General features: G+C 42.5%; 1 protein-coding gene across 1 annotated transcript in view; it reads right to left on the bottom strand.

Annotated features, from left to right (window-relative positions):
- Nucleotides 1–15,256, bottom strand: part of RAP1B (RAP1B, member of RAS oncogene family) — a 28,955-nt gene extending 13,699 nt beyond the window's left edge. Inside the window, exon 1 of the mRNA XM_080935896.1 lies at nt 15,115–15,256. The gene's annotated coding sequence lies outside the window, so the exon portion shown is untranslated. The remainder of the gene's footprint in view (nt 1–15,114) is intronic.
- Between the last annotated feature and the right edge of the window lie 943 nt (nt 15,257–16,199).

Raw genomic sequence — 16,199 nt, 5'->3', positions numbered from 1 at the left:
TGAACTTCAGACACCCAAGGAACTCTAAAAGCAGCACTGGGAAGACTATGGGTAAAGCACTTGCCAGTCAGGTGTGACACCCCGAGTTTGTCTCCCAGCACCTGTGCAAAGGCTGGGGCTGCGGCTACCATCTATAACTCTAGTGCTTACAGTGGGATAAAGGCAGTTACGTTCTATTTGGTCTCATTTTTTAAAATTTATTTTATTTTATGTGAATGTTTGCTTGCATGGCTATATGTATATTGCCTAAGTTCCTGGTCCCTGAAATGGAAGTTACAGAAAGTTGTGAGTTTTCATGGGGGCTATGGGAACCGAACCCAGGTCCTGCAAGAGCAGTAAGTGCTTCTAACTGCTGAACTCTCTCTAGCCCTAATTTACTTTATCTGCAATGGTCAGTAGCCAATTTACTCTAAGTTATATATCAGCTATTATAGAAAAATTAACTTTGGCATCCTATGATTTATACAACAGAAACACATATAAATGCCAAGCCTAAGGAATAAGAAGGCATAGATTTTTCTATGCACACATTTGCACTCCAAATATGTCTGTTGCCAATAGTTAAACTGCTGTGAAAAGAAAGATGGAGAGAACATTCAGGCTGCTTCATACTTTGAGTATCTGATAAACTATATAGTTTCCAACCAAAATTTATAAGAACACCTTGTAGTAAAGCCAAAATATCACATTAGACATTTAAAAGCCAGTGTCCCAGTGCCCTCCACTCAGCACTACCTACTGGTATTACAGTGTTTAGAAAGTCCTCTAACAATGACATGTAAAAAAGGTGGCCACAGAATAAAATAAATTCTGATAGGCATTTGCTTTGTCTTCCATTCCCTAATCATAAAGGAGAACAGAGCACACTTGCTCTCAAGAAGCTTTACTGGGAAAAAGCAAGAAACAGAAAACAGGCTAAGGCTATGGATGGCTCAGTGCTTGCCATAACCTAGCATTAGGTGAGTTCAAACTGTAGTGCCGCCAAAGGTGGGAGGAGCGTGTGTTATGAGAAGCACAATGATGACTTCAAATAGAAATCAGGAACTGATTTATAGAGAAGAAAGGTAGCATCAAGAAAAACTATAGCCTTCCAATTAGAAAAGAATATACAAGGGCCGGAAGGCACAAAGGTATCAAAGGAAGTCTAATATGGAATTAGAACTTTGCAGAATGCAGCCTGACCATCACAGGCACACAAGAAGAGGAAAGAAGCAGCACAGCTACTTACAGGAAGACAGGAAAGCTCTGCTCTGAAAACTTCTCAGGGGCCTTGACTCAGTGAGCAACACACCAGACAATCTGAAGGGTAGTGTGTTACATTGAGAAACGGAAGATACTTAAAAATCAACAAAAGAAATTCTAATAGTAGCAGCAGCTAGAAGTAATTGAATAGTAAGGCAATAAAACGACATATCTAAATTATTATGCATTTTTATTAAGGCCTACTTTTAAAACACATGAGCCCTGGTTTGCAACAAAAACCCATTTTATAATAATGAAAATCAGAATAAAAGGGCCAGAAATAATAAACCACAAACAATATACCTATACAGAAGAAACTGACCAAAGGACCTTTAAGAAAGCTAGTGTTTCAACTTTATTCAACAGCATTATTTGGATATTAAGTGCCTACTGTGTGCAATGAACATAGATACCAGACATACACATTTAGGCTATTTTCCTACCTAGATGCTAATGGTTAACTGATACCACAGCATCTGATTGCTGAGGCACACTGAGGCTGCGGTTAGTTATAGTGCTTCAGAACACAGTACCCAAAGTGTCTGCCTAAGGTCTCGAACACAACAGTAGGCATCCCTACCTCATCTTAAGAACTACTTTTTGGGCTAGCCATGGTGATGCACAAATACAGAGGCAGGAGGATCTTTTTGAGTTCCAGACAGTAGACAGCCACATATTGAGACCCTGTCCATACAAGAATGAACACTGGATAAAATTTCCTCCAGGCTGTGAAGTGCATACACTGTCTTGGGTTTTGTCCCAATGCACTCTAACAATTAAAGTTAAGATAATTAAATATCCCATGGACTAGGATCTATGTGTTATGTTCACTGCCATATATTAAAACTTAATGCAAAGCCTCCAACAGAAAAGATACTTAGGAATCAAACCAAGCATTCGGTCACTGAACTGCATTTCCAGTAGCTGCTGGCTGTGTTTGCAAACAGCTTGACTGGAACACAGCCATGCCCATTCAATGAACATCATCTTTAGTTGTCACCAGGTTAAAATGGCAGAGCTGAATGACCCTGATAAGGATGTCAACAAAGTCTAAATTACTATCCTGCCCTTTACATAGCTTGCCAGACCTATGTCCTATAGGCTAGACCCTCGAGATGAGGGAAGAGTCTGTGTATTACTTTAGTGGAGGCAAACTGGTGTTGAGCTAAAACATCCACTCAAGATACTAGTTAGCTGCCTGTCTATATGTACTTTAGTAATTAGAACAGTGGGAGAGCAGTTCCAACCCAAGAGACTCGGGGGCGGGGGGGGGGGGAGAGGTTTCCCCCTACTTAGCAATGTCTACTGTAGGTTAGGGTTAGGGACAGAGCAGCAGGGTTGAAACTTTTGCAAAGAAAAGATGAAAACTTGACTAAGTAATTCTTCAGTAATTTAAATAACCACTCATTATGTAAGCCATGGGTGACAGCGGTAAATCGCCAAAGGACTAGTTTGATGGGTGTGGGGAGAGAAGAAGACAACCAATATTGTCCTTGGTTTCCATACTCTAATGCAACCATTAAAAGTGCATGTTTGCCAAACAGACTGCAGAATTATAAGTAACTACTTGTGAACCACAAAGACACCCCCAGGACACCGATAGAAAATGTGCATTTACCTATTTTAAGCAAGTACTAAATCTAGTTGGAGTACTGTAGCAAAGGTCTAGGAAACAGATTTAGTTAGGGTAGGGGCTTTTGAACAAATCACACCCATTTCTGTGAATGGATAAGCACCACACATTTTTTTTAATAGGACAAAATGACATGTCTAATATGACTGCCCCCAAATTCACCAAGAAGCCAAGAGAATGCCTTGGTTTTAGGCTAGGGACTCGTATACGCACAATTAAATATACACGCAATCTAAAAGGAACTCTAAGGCCAAGATGTTCCTAATGTTAATTCACTAGTAAATCTGTCTGTCGAAAGTACAAAAGACAAAACTATGAAACAAAAGCAGTGGAAGCAAAGTATTGCTCATAATTTCTTACTAATTCAATATTTCAATCTAATTGGTAGCTTATGCTAGCCACTTATCCACAATGGCTTGATTAATTTAACAGTTCTTTTATATTTCTTGGTTTATTCAAAGATGGTTTTGATATTCAGTAAAGGCCACTTAGAAAAAGAAAGAGGGCATAAACTGTTTCCCTAACCATGCAGCACCTAATTTCCCTCAAAATCACTAGGTTAACAAAATGCAGTTTGGGGGATGGAGAACTAGCTCAGTGAAGAGCTCTTGCTATACTTGGAAGATGGGGTTCATCTCCCAGCACCCAACAAGGTAGCTTACAACCATCTCTAACTCGATTTCCAGGGACTCTGGTTCCTTCTCTTCTGGTGTCTGAGGGCATCAGGCACATACATTGTGCACATACATAGGTAGGCATATACACATAAAATAAAAGTAGATGAATCTTTTAAAAGCTTTCTTTAATTCATTTCCTACTAAATCTATTCACCTCCAAATCCCATAGATACAGGTTACCATTTTTTTTAACATTAGCATATATATCAAGTGAAAAGTCTGGATCGTAGTCTGTTACAATCAACAGAGCACAGAGGCAACAGGAAATGTGGACAGATACTTCCTGTTAACAATTTTGAGTTTTAAAGTATACACTTCAACTATTTATTTCAAGTCCCTATACATGGTGGTTCTGACAGGGATTTAAAAACTACAATCTTTTATTTTATGGCCACAAGTGTCTGCCACAATAACATATTGTACCACCTGCATGCCTGGTGCTCAAGGGTGTCAGAGAAGGGTGGGTGTCAGATGTCCTGGAATTATCTAGCAATGGTTTTGAACCACTGTGTGGGTGCTGGGAGTTGAACCTGGGTCCTCTACAAGAGCAACAAGTATTCTCACCTACCAAGTCATTTCACCAGCCCCACATGAAGGATTTAAGAAAAATTCTTTTATTACATGTATATTCATGCATGCATACATACAAGCACACATACACAGGAGCATATGCAGCAATGTTTGCACATGGAAGACAGGACAACATCAGGGATTTGAGTCTCTCCTTCCAGCACATGGATTCTTCCTGGGGACTGTCTTGCCATCTCTCCATTATAGGTTTTTAAACAGAAATTGTGTTTGTATTATCTTACAACATTCTTATTCTAGCCCTACACTGAATTCTTATTTATACTTAAATGGATTTTATAATCTTCAGAAGCCTTATTGATATTTCTAAGGAAATAAATGACATCTGGTAGTTTATAAGTAAGACTTAAAAACTTTCAATTTTAAACTAAACAACAACAACAACCCACAAATGACAGGCACTAATATACACAGGTAAGCCTTAATTATCTCTAGAAAGTTACATGGATTCTTGTCAACTATGGCATCAGGAGGCTGTTCAATACTCAGATCCCTGAAGATTCACGGACACACAGTGCCTTGCATCCTGTGTCAGCTTAATGTCCTTGGGAGTGCTGGGGAAACGGTTCCAGTAAACTGTGCAGTGAGCACAGGGACCTGCCTGGTTAGCAGCAGTCTCATAAACGCCCAAGGGAGACAGGAGCATCCCTGTGGCTTTCTGGCCAGTCAGTTTAGCAGAATGTGTAGGCCCTAGCTTCAGTGAAGCCTCTTCCTGAGAACTTAGGGTTGAGAGGGAATGAGGAAGATACCCATCACTGGCCTCTAGGCAGCCTGAGTTTCTAGTAGACTGTTTTTAAGGTGCTCGAAAATACTTCTTCATATCCTAATAATATCTTTTTCAAAGATATTATTAACAAAGACTTTCTAATCCATCTCAAAACTAATTCTAAATTTCTAAACAATCCCAAATATACCAGGCTTCAAATCTGCTTTGGTGGCAAACCCCGCTTTTACTTTTCCCTCAGCACTGATGTGAGTCTATTTCTGCTATATTCATCCCATTTAGTGCGGTCATTCTTGCTTCATATGCACAGTACTTTGTCATCCTCACTGCACTAGGGAACAGTCACCCCAAGTCTCAGTATGAAAATGCCTACCAACAATCCAGGGATAGAGGAGGTCTGAATTCTAAGACAGCCTGGTCTATACAGAAAGTTCCAGGCCAATCAACTACAAACTGAGAAACCCCATCTCTGGGAAAAAACAGAACCAAAACTAACATAGTTAAATAAAATCAGACACACACTTTTAAAGCAGTGCAAGTATGATGATCCTCAATAAAGACAAAGCCTTTAATTCTTTATGTACGTTTTTTTCCAATCAGAAGTTTTAAACTGGAGGCAGTTAAAAGCATGTATCACTCTAGCAAAGGACCCACGTTCCAGCACCCATACCGGTTGGCCAGCAACTTCTATAATTTCAGCTCCAGGGCTCTGCCCACCTCTTCTGACATCTGTGGGCACCTATGTGAACATGGTTCATACACATACACCCAGGCACATACATGTAAATAAATATTAAAACAAAAAGAAAATTAGATATGATTGGCACAGAAAATGCACCATAAAACCCTGAAAACCCCGTAAGGCCTCAGCTATGAAAGTCATAGGAAGGTAAGCACTTAAAGAGTCAAGACATCAGAGAGAGAACTGAAATCAATGACAACACCTAAACCACAAACACTCAAGACTACGGATTGCACACAGCAGAAAAACTGCCTCAAAATGGAGAGCAGCCTAGGTTACAGGTATGTTCTAGGGCAGCCTGGGCTATATATAGAATAAGGCTATAGAATATAGCTCAACCAAAACATGAAATCCACCCAAACACAAAACTGTAACAATAAAAACAAAAGACTGTAGGACAGAAACCAAAGTTTAGCCACTACTAGAAATACCTAGCACTTCTGTAACGCCAATTCAGAGGGCTCAGAGGCAGGAGGATGAAAGAGATTGGCCTGGGTTTTGGTTACACAGGGAGACCTAGTTTTAAGAACCAAAACCAGTTAAGTATATAATTTCTGACTTATCCTTATACTCCAAGGAATGAGCCAAATATAAAGGACAATAAAATGGATGCCTACTGTTAACATCTAGTGTTCAATTACAGTAGGTTCAGTTGGGGAGGAAAAGAAAAGTCAACTCCACTCATCATGAATGACAAAAGCTTCAATACCAGACGTTTAAGGAGGCAGGGAATGCTGCCTCCGAATAGGATCCTGGGGGTGGGTGGGTCATCAAGCCTCGTGAATCCTCCCATTTCTTTTGAAGCACAGCAGTAAAGAGCATCCCAGTACTTTTGAACCAGAACTCTTCAGCACACTCTCATCTGCCCCACTTCCTGTTCTTCTGACTTTCTTAGCTACTGCCAAGGCCATCACTTTCTTATAAAGAACAAACGTAGTCCTGGTGACATTGCCTGTAATGTCAGGACTCAGGAGGCAGAGGCAGGACTGCCAGAAACTCAAGGTCAGTAAAGCTTTAACTCTCCATCCCAAAACAAAACATCCAGCCAAGGAACAGGAACTCTTCACTCTCCAGAGAAACGGTTTAAGTTTTTTGTCACTAAAAGCTTGCAAAAGGCTAGCCATGGTGTACACACCTGTAATGCCATCAGGAAACTGATGCAGGAGGATTTTCAGTTTAAGGCTAGCCCCTGTTAGCTCCAAAAGTTCAACACCACCACCACCACCAGTAAAGCCGATGACTCAAGTGATAGTGCTTACTGAAAGGGAGAAAAAAAGCACAAATGCAAAAAAATAGCTAAAATGGAATAAATATCATGTTTGTTCATTTCTTTGTTTTTAAGCTAGTACCAGAACTGCATAAAGAGTACATGGTGCCAACCTGTGACGACTTTGGATGTTCCCTAACTCAGAACTGTTACAGCACCTGCACTTACTACAAGAAGCAGTAGAGTGTTTCGGTAACTCTCCTCCTCATTGGGGAGGTCATGTAGGCACAAGTTCTTTAGTACTTACTCCCTGAAGTAGGCACTGAACATCGATTCCTTTTCTAAATCAACCTGCAATCCTGTTCTCCAGCGTTAACTGTCCTCTGAAGAGTGCTGTTCAATGGCCTGATTTCTCTTCAGACCACACACATTTCTGCCTTTTACTAAAGGTAAAACAAGTCTGGATTTTTAACCAATTTATTTTTTATCTTTAATTATGTATGTGTGTGTAGGTAGGTATGTGCATGTGAGTGCATTGTGCCCAAGGAAGAGGTCAAATTATCAGACCCCCTAAAGCTGGAGTTGTTGACAGCTGCAAGGAACCAAACCCAGGTCCTCTGCAAGAGCAATCCCAGATCCCAATAGCTGAGCACCTTTAACTACATTTTAAATTGTGTGTGCATGGGAAGTCAGAGAACAACCTGTGGAGTCAGCTATCTCCACCACATGGGTTCTAAGCAGCCTACTCAGGCCTTTAACTGCTGAACTACCTTGCTGGGTGCCTTTAACCATGCTTTTTTTCCAGTCTTGCTTTGGCAAGGCTAGTCATGTGGAAAAAAAAAGATACCACTTTCTATAAAAGTATTGTAGAATAGGCCAATCTGTTCCTTCGTAGTTTAAATGAATTCCAAGAGGTTATGGGTAGGGTCTTTTTCTATCTGTAAGTTTCCTAGGTGACCCAACTTGGTAGTTACTATTGCACTGGCTACAATTCACGGACATTTTTCTCCTTCCACTCTAAGACAGGAGCTGAAGGGACAGAAAATCTTGGATTCCTCATACCTCAGACTCTTGGGTTTGACCCCAGAACTAGAAGTTAGGACTACTAGTCAACAGTGTGTCTACAACTTACTTTCTTAGCTGCCTTCACAACCTGAAGCTAGTTAACACACCTAGATCTAGGTTACTCTAATCTTTTAAAACTTCTCACTGTTTAACAAGATTGCCACAACTGTTCCTAAGCACAAACACAGAAAAGAAACAGCAGTTTTTCAAAAGGAAAAATACTGCCGGTCCCGAAAGCCTCTTTTAAAAATGTCGGTTTAATGTAGATATACCAAAATTTAGGGATTGGAGAAATGGCTCAGCGGTTAAGAGCACTGGCTGCTCTTCCAGAGGACCTGGGTTCAATTTACAGCACCTACATAGCAGTTCACAGCTGTCTCTAACTCCTGTTCCAGGGGATTTGACACCCTCACACACTCACATGCAGGCAAAACACTAATGTACACTAAAAAAATAAAAGTAAATATTTGGGCTGGAGAGATGGCTCAGTGGTTAGGAGCACTGACTGCTCTTGCAGAGGTCCTGAGTTCAAATACACATGGTGGCTCACAACCATCTGTAATGAGATCTGATGCCCTCTTCTGGTGTGTCTGAAGACAGCCACAGTGTACTTATATATAATAAAATAAATCTTTAAAAAAAAAAAGATATACTAAAATTCCTCATGCCTAAGAACAGTGGAAGCTGTCAGTAGCCACAGCTACTCATGGTGAAGTAGCCTGGTCATAGGACCTCAGGAGTTTGAGGCCAGAGGCAAAAGAAGTAAGTGACAAGCCAAACCAGAAATAAGTTTAAAGAAGTAATTATCTAAATTTATGTGACCAAAGATGTAACAGACTTCCCAGAGAAGACTGCAAAGAAACTCCACTAAGCCAATTACATATCAGTAAGGACTCTGAAACAATGTCCCAGCAAAGATGACTTCGTGTTATATCTTGTACTGGCCATTTCACCCAAATCTTCAGTAATGGCTCATTTCATTGTGAATATTTTTCAAATGTTCCTCAGTTTCACAGAAAGATGTTTCTCTCGACACTAAGGCTATCAAGTATCAAGAAAAACTTTGCCAAACCCCAATTTTTACTTAAGAGCTATTTACAATTATCCGTAGATACTGTTATTGCTTGCCCAGAGACAACAAGCATGTTTGCTGCTTTCAGCAATGCCAGGGGTTTGAATAATGCCTCAGCAGCCCAGAACTCTGGCTGCCTCCCAGAGGACCAGGGCTCCATCTCCAGCATTCATGGCAGCTCACAACAGGTTCTGACTCCAGTAGAGGGAATCCAATGCCATCTTCCGGCAGCCATGGGCACTGCACTCAAGGCAGTCTCTCTCTCTCTCTCTCACACACACACACACACACACACACACACACACACACACACACACGCACACGCACTAGTACATACGGGCAGTTCAGGGAACAGGGGAGATGACTCAGTAATCAAAAGCACTTGCTGCTCCTGCAGAGGACACTTCAATTCCTAGCACCCAGGTGGTGGCTCACAATCACCTACTTCAACTCCAGTTACAGAAGACTCAACGCCCTCTCTGGTCTGTCAAGGCACCCATACACAAACACGCAGGCAAAATACTCATGTGCACAAAATAAAAGCAAACCTAAAAACAAGTGGCTAGTTCAGCTCCTGAGACTTAAATCACTTTTTCTGGAGTCATATTAAAAAGACCTGTACACAGGGAGAGACTTCATTTTTCAAACAACTTCAAGAACATTTAGTTGGAACTTTGTTCTTTCTTTTAAACAGGCAGGGCAGTAAAGAATAATCCAGTTCTAATCCAGTTTACTTCAAGGAGTCACAGGTTGTGCTCACCACTGGTCTTGCACCATAGAAATAAATGTCAATACAGTAAAAAAGAGCAAAAGTATCTTAGATTCCTTATCACCATCATCACAATCTAATGGCTAAACTACCTGCAGGATTCCTTGGATTAGACTTTGAAAATCAATGAGCAAAATGATTCGTATTTAAAACCCCTCAAGTAAGATGGAGACACAAATGTTATGTCAGTCCATTCAAAGCTGAAGTAGGAGAATGGCAGGTTTGAGGCAAGCTTGGGCAATATAGTAAGACCTTTTCCCAAAAGCACATCACTGCTCCAAAATACCTCACAAGCCACTGTTCACTGCTGTACGCTATTCAAGGACACTAAGCAATGCTGGAGAACAGATGCTCCGGAGAATGAGTATTAGGAATATGTCTGATCTGTAAAAACATTTACTAGTAAGACTTAATCCTCAAGTCCAACATCTCCATGTCATCTTGCCAAGGAAAGCAAGGAAAAGCGGCGAGCAAAGAACATGTTTTCCCCAAGCACAAGTTCAGTGGAGAGAATAGAGACACTTTTCTCCTTACCTTCTGTATTGCAAATATGTTAACAAAAGGGTAAAGCCAGAAAACTCAGCTAAATACCAAGAGTTTGTGCAGTGTCTCCAAATTAGAGAAAGTCTAAGATTAATTAAAAACTAGTAACAGGGAAGCATACATTGTCCTTGTCTCTTTATCTGTACAGTACAAAAGTCAAGATTTCAGAATGCTAGAGCTGTATTACTTACTGAGAAGTTAACTCATTACCTAAAAATCATAGATCGTATCTGAACCTAACGTATTAATATAATGTTCTACTAGCACACCAAGCTAACTTAAAACACAGGTACTGAATGGAATGTACAGGATATTTGCTGTCTAAAACTACTAAGTGACTAGTTTGCATTTGTAACAATTTTTTAAAAACTGAAACCTCTAGTTTCATTATGAGAACTTAGAAAGTCCCCCAATTTACTACAGTGATTAGTGCTTTGTCTAACAAGTGCAAAGCCCCATGTTTGAGTCCTTCACATTGCAAATACTCATCATGGTGAGTATGGAAACTACATTTGAATGAGGATAAACTTCAAAAAGACAAATTAGAGCCCAAAGTTAGTCCAACTTTCAACTTCCTCCCCCAAGCTCCACTTGAAACTGCTAAGTGGACAGAACGCTGCTTTCATCTTTTTTTCCTATCACACAAGGCAAAGAGGAAAACCACAGGAGGGAGAGATAACCTACCAATGAAGCAATCAATCCCTTTTTTTTTTTTCAAAATAAGCATGGTTTAAGCAAAGAAAAAAAATGCAGAGACAGTTTCACATAGCCAAGGCTGGCCTGGAACTTGCTGTGCAGCAAAGGCTGACAGAAGGGTGCTCTTTCTTTGCCTCCCCAGATACTGGGATTACAGGTACAGACCACCACACACAGCTAGGAGAAAAAAATTAAATAGTTGCTGACATACATTTAGATCTACTTAAAACCCCTTAACTCTGCAATGTTTGTAACGGCTGCTCTCTTCCTCCAACATTTCTAACTGCACGGCAAGTTCACGTCATTCCCAACCCTGGAAGAGTTTATCCAGCAAGTTTATCCGGAGGGCCTGACCTAGCCTGACTGAACAGCCTCACTGATATAAAGTAGCACAAGGAGATGAAACAGTAGCTAATAACCAGAATTAGGAACCAGTTCAGTATATAAGAATTCAAACTGACTGTAGTTAGAGAAAGATACTCTAATCTAGAAATGAGTATATTTTGATTCAAGCATCTCCAATATTACCAATCTTAAGTACAATATTCCAGAATATTACCACTCTGTATAATAAAAACCAGATGGAAATCTTGTTACAAATTTTTTTTTTTTAGGAAATTTAAGTATACTTTTAAAGCCTTGTAACTTACTCCTAAATTTTCATTTCTTTCTTTGTAAGCTTTAGGACTTAATCAGCTGCTCTGTACCTCAATTTGAGCATTAGGAGTAAGCATAGCAGTGTTTATGAAGTGTGAAAAATAGGTAAAATCTTTTTCTTGGACAATTTTAAAATTGTGCTATTTTTAAGGTGACAAAAAAAAAATCCCTGACTGACTTTTTACAAAATATAAAATTTTACTGCACAATCTATTGCTAAAGGGATCAATTTTAAAATCCAGTCAAGTGGTTTCAAACAAAGGACAATAGATTATGCAGCAAGTCAAACTTTTACTATAAATGGATAAATTCCTTCTAGTCTCTCTCTTATTATTTGTACTAGAGTCTATCTGTGTGTGAGTGAACATGCCTGCCTGTGGGTATCTGAGGAGGCCAGAAGAGAGGCTAGCGGAACCCTGGAGCTAAACTTAAATGCGGTTGTGAAGAAGCTGGCATAGGTGTTGGGAACGCTCTACAAGAACAAGCACTTTTAACCCAAGCCATCTCCAGCCTTTTACTCTATTCTTTGTAATTACTGTTCCCAGTATAGTCTTTAAAGGAATTGAAATTAACCCCTGGTCAGAAAGAGGAGTTTTTACAGACTTTTAGTGACCACCTGATGTCATTGCTAAAGAGAAATAGCCTTTGACTACTTAGTGCATGAACACCAAACTAACCTAGTAGCAATTTAAATCTAAACACTTAAGATCAACACCCACCCCTTAAAATGTATTTTCTGGGACTACATCAATGAGATCTCCTTGACATTCCATTATAAACTGTCAAATATAACTATATTGAGAGGTGGATGTAAGATCAGCTAAGTTCTATGTTTTCACAGGTTAATTTCCTTCCATAACTATTAAGTACCTAAACAGAAAGCAAAGAGTTGGGCATGGCTTTCCATACCAATCTTAAGACTTCCCATTTCAAACAGCAAGTACAGTTACATGTTACCAATCTCTGCATATGAATTGAGTCCTTCAAAGGCCTTTACAAACATAGATCAAGTTATTCATGTGTTCATTTATAGACGGGGTTTCATTAGCCCAGGCTAGAGTGAATTTATGGTAATCCTCCTGCTTCAATCTTTTAACTGCTGGAATTACAGCTGCAAAATACCAAGCCTGGCACCACTTAAAAAAAAAAAAGAAAAAGGATTCTTTATTTCAACTTGGCAGCCCTTACAGGCTCTTCGGTGAGAAGGCTCACTTTCCCTGCATATGTCAGAAGAAAATACTGGAATCATTATAAATGACCAATGATAAAATGATCAACTTGTAAAGTGAGAGATTCCCAAAGAAAATGTGATTTCTATTTTGAACGATTACACTGTTCTCTTTAGGCTCTGAAGTTAAGTCCCAAACATCACTATGTGCCCAGGTAAAATGCCAGGAACAAAGAATAAAGTAGAATTCCTATTCTCATGGTGTTTTCTTTTAACTCTACTTAACTTCCATCCACTGAGTGTCTATGTAATAGCAACACGCTAGTCATCTGAGGCTGAAGAAGAAATCTATTCCGTCCTTGGACCTTACAATTTGGTAGAACAGATAAACAAACACAACAGAAACAGAAGACAGGAAGTGATACAAGCCACGAAAAGAACAGTGGTAAGAGAGTCAGAAAACGGAGAAAGACACGTCCATCATCTGTGCCCCAGACCACAGACTAAAAATTAAGCCGGCTTAGCATCAGGTCCTTCAGCTGTTAGGCACATCACAACCCAAACAACTCTATGTCCTTCCAATCTTTGCAGCTTCCACAGATAAGGTCACTGAACTATTGTGTCAAACAAGAAAGTACAAGGGAATATAATGTACTACAGAGATGGATCATATCAAGCAAGATTGTCATTCGGGTTTCTCGGTGTCTTTTAAGCAAAATTATTTCCTCCCCAGAGTTTTAAGTTCCTCTAACCAAAACCAGGGCAAGATACTACCCAAGTGGTTATTCCATACCATTTAGCTAACTAAGGCGCTCTTGGAGAAGAGAGTAAAATGGAACCAATAATTTCTACGAGATGTAATTCACATCTCTTCCTGTGAATTGTCCTTTATGGTAAGACTACTGTCTTACAAATCAGCAGACTCAGGTAACTGGTTATCTTATCTATTTTAGGCCTTAGTTTCCTCCTCCAGGAATCGACAGGGTGGGACTAGATGATTTAAAGAGTCCCTTTCCGGCCCTTAAAAAGCCCCATGACTCTATTATGACTTAATACACAGACTTCAAATAAGGTTTTAAGAATGGTAAGAGCGTTAAATTAAAAGAATTTCTCCATTCAATTAAGTTACTTCTTGCTAAGATAAACTCCTTTTAGGCAAGTCTCGACAACGTTCTAATTATACAAAAGAAAACTGAAAAATGAATTTACAAGTTAGAGGCACTCGGTATATATATTAATAGACACGGTCAGCAAAGCAAACAATTCTACGAGACTCAATTGATTTTAAAATATTAAAAGTCCAGCCTTCATTGTAATGTCAACTTTCAACTCAGTAAAAAAAAAAATCTGAGTTCCTATTACTGTAATAAAGAAGTGCTTGTATTCACACAAGTCGGGAGTTGCAGGGCCAAAATATCTTTATAAAGCATTGAGGGGGCAAGCGAAAGGAAAGCAAACCCATCTGCTCAAAACTCTGAAACGAAGATGTTTCTTCCAAAGGCATCCCCCCACCCCACCCCCCCGCGCCCCAAGGAAAATCCCGAGGGCCTAGTTCCCAAATCCACGGCGCTGATAAGTCAGTTTCAGAATCAGACACATCGAGATGGCGAAAAAAAGGAGAAGAGGACAAACTTCCTGGATTTTTCTCTCTGCAAGAGAAAAAGAGATTTCCTCTTGCTGACGAAGGGAAAGGCCCCTTTAACATTTTTTTTCCCCTCTGCACGGTGGCGGCTGCCAGACTAGGTGGGGCTCGCTCCGCTGCCTTCCTCCTGCCACTTCCCGCAACAAATGAAGCAAGCCAGCCCCGATCCGAGCAAACTTTTTCCCTGTCAGGCTCGAGCCCGCGGGGCGCCGGGGAGTGGTCCCCCCCTCGCAACCCTGCTCCGCCCGGCCCCGGGCTGGGAGAAGCCCGGGTGTCCGCAGAGGACAACTTTCTGGTTTCCGCTCGAACTTCCACCCACCCCGCGGCAGGCGCCGAGGCGGGGAGCGGGGCGCGGCGGGGAAGGCTGCGGGGCGGCGGGCAGGCGGGTGGGGGTTCCTCGGGCGCTCACTTCCTCCGCCATATTTCAGACATTTGACCCCTTCCGCAAAGCGCGCAGCTCCCCCGCCGCGGCGGCGGTTCTTCCCCGGCCGCCCCGAGGCGGCACGCCCGGCGAAGCGAGCGAGGGGCGCGGGGGCCCCCCGCAGCCACCTGCCGCGCGCCCGGGCCACCCTCGCCGCCGCGGGGGCCCCCCGGCTGCCCCGCCCGGCCCGCGCCGCACCCCACCGCTCCCCTCAGCCGGCGCCCGGCCCCCCGCCAGCCTCGCGGCCACGCGTGCACTCCGCGCCAACCTCTCGCGCTGTCACCGGGTCGCCGCCGTCGCCCCGCGTTCCCTTCGGGTCTCTGCTCCCGGCGCCACGGCGGTCTCTGCCGCTGCCGCCGCTGTCGCCGCCGCCGCTCAGGCTGCTTTCCACGCCTGACTCTGGGCGAGGTTTGGCGGTGTCGCCTTGACGTCAGGCGTTCAGCCTCGCTCTCGCTTCCGCCCGCGGGCGGGGAGCGCAGGAGCGCAGCCCGGGAAGGGGCGGGCCCGGGGGCGGGCCCTGGCCGAGGGGGCGGGGCCTCGGCGTGCTAGCCTGGTAGTGGGCCTCGCCCCGGCTCTCGCCGGCCGGCCCTGGCCACGGTCCCCATCCCCTCCCTGCGCCTCGGTGCTGCAGTCAGCTTCGCCCCCGCTGGCTGGCTGTCCGATAGAATCGGTGTCAGCATCAACGGAGCGCATCCATCTCGACCCCCGCTGATAACGGGGAGCTCAGGGCTTGAAACCTCTGAAGCCTTCGCGGGGCCTCCAAGTGCACACAGGAATTCAGTCGCCAACGCCCCCAGACCGTCGGTGTTCGCGTGGTCCTTTGTGCTGCGGGGAAAGTAGCTAGAGAAGTAGCCGAGCGGCACTTCCCACTCCCAGAACGCAGTCAAAGATCCTGCGCGAGGGCAGCTTTTTATTTTTCAAATGGCCTTTCTTTGGGTTTGACAAGTATTTCAGCCTGTGGTGTGGTAAGCAGGGCGAGCTGTCCAAATTACCCTGCCAGCCGCAGTTCACGAATGGATGATTCCAAAGCATGCTTATGGCCTGTACCTAAATGAACAGTTTATAGAATTAAAATAAGTGATTCACTGAAGAACACGCCTGGGGCGCCTTCGTGACTTTATAGGTGTAAGTCTATAATGTGAATCCAAAAAGCACTGTCCAAAAATGACTTGTTTCAAAGAGCGCAAGAACTTACATGGACTTAGGAAATTAGAATATTTTCACACTACCACCTTTAGTAGGAGAATCATGATTTCAGAGCTTTGTTTTGAAGACTGTTTCTGCTCTGATTACGCTCTCCCTTCCTCTACATATGGAGCTGGGATTAAAGGCATGCACTCCCACCGCCAGCTA

The sequence above is a fragment of the Micromys minutus genome (genome assembly GCF_963924665.1).
Source record: "Micromys minutus genome assembly, chromosome: 22".
Taxonomy (NCBI): domain Eukaryota; kingdom Metazoa; phylum Chordata; class Mammalia; order Rodentia; family Muridae; genus Micromys; species Micromys minutus.
This window is presented reverse-complemented; position numbering and strand designations above follow the sequence as displayed.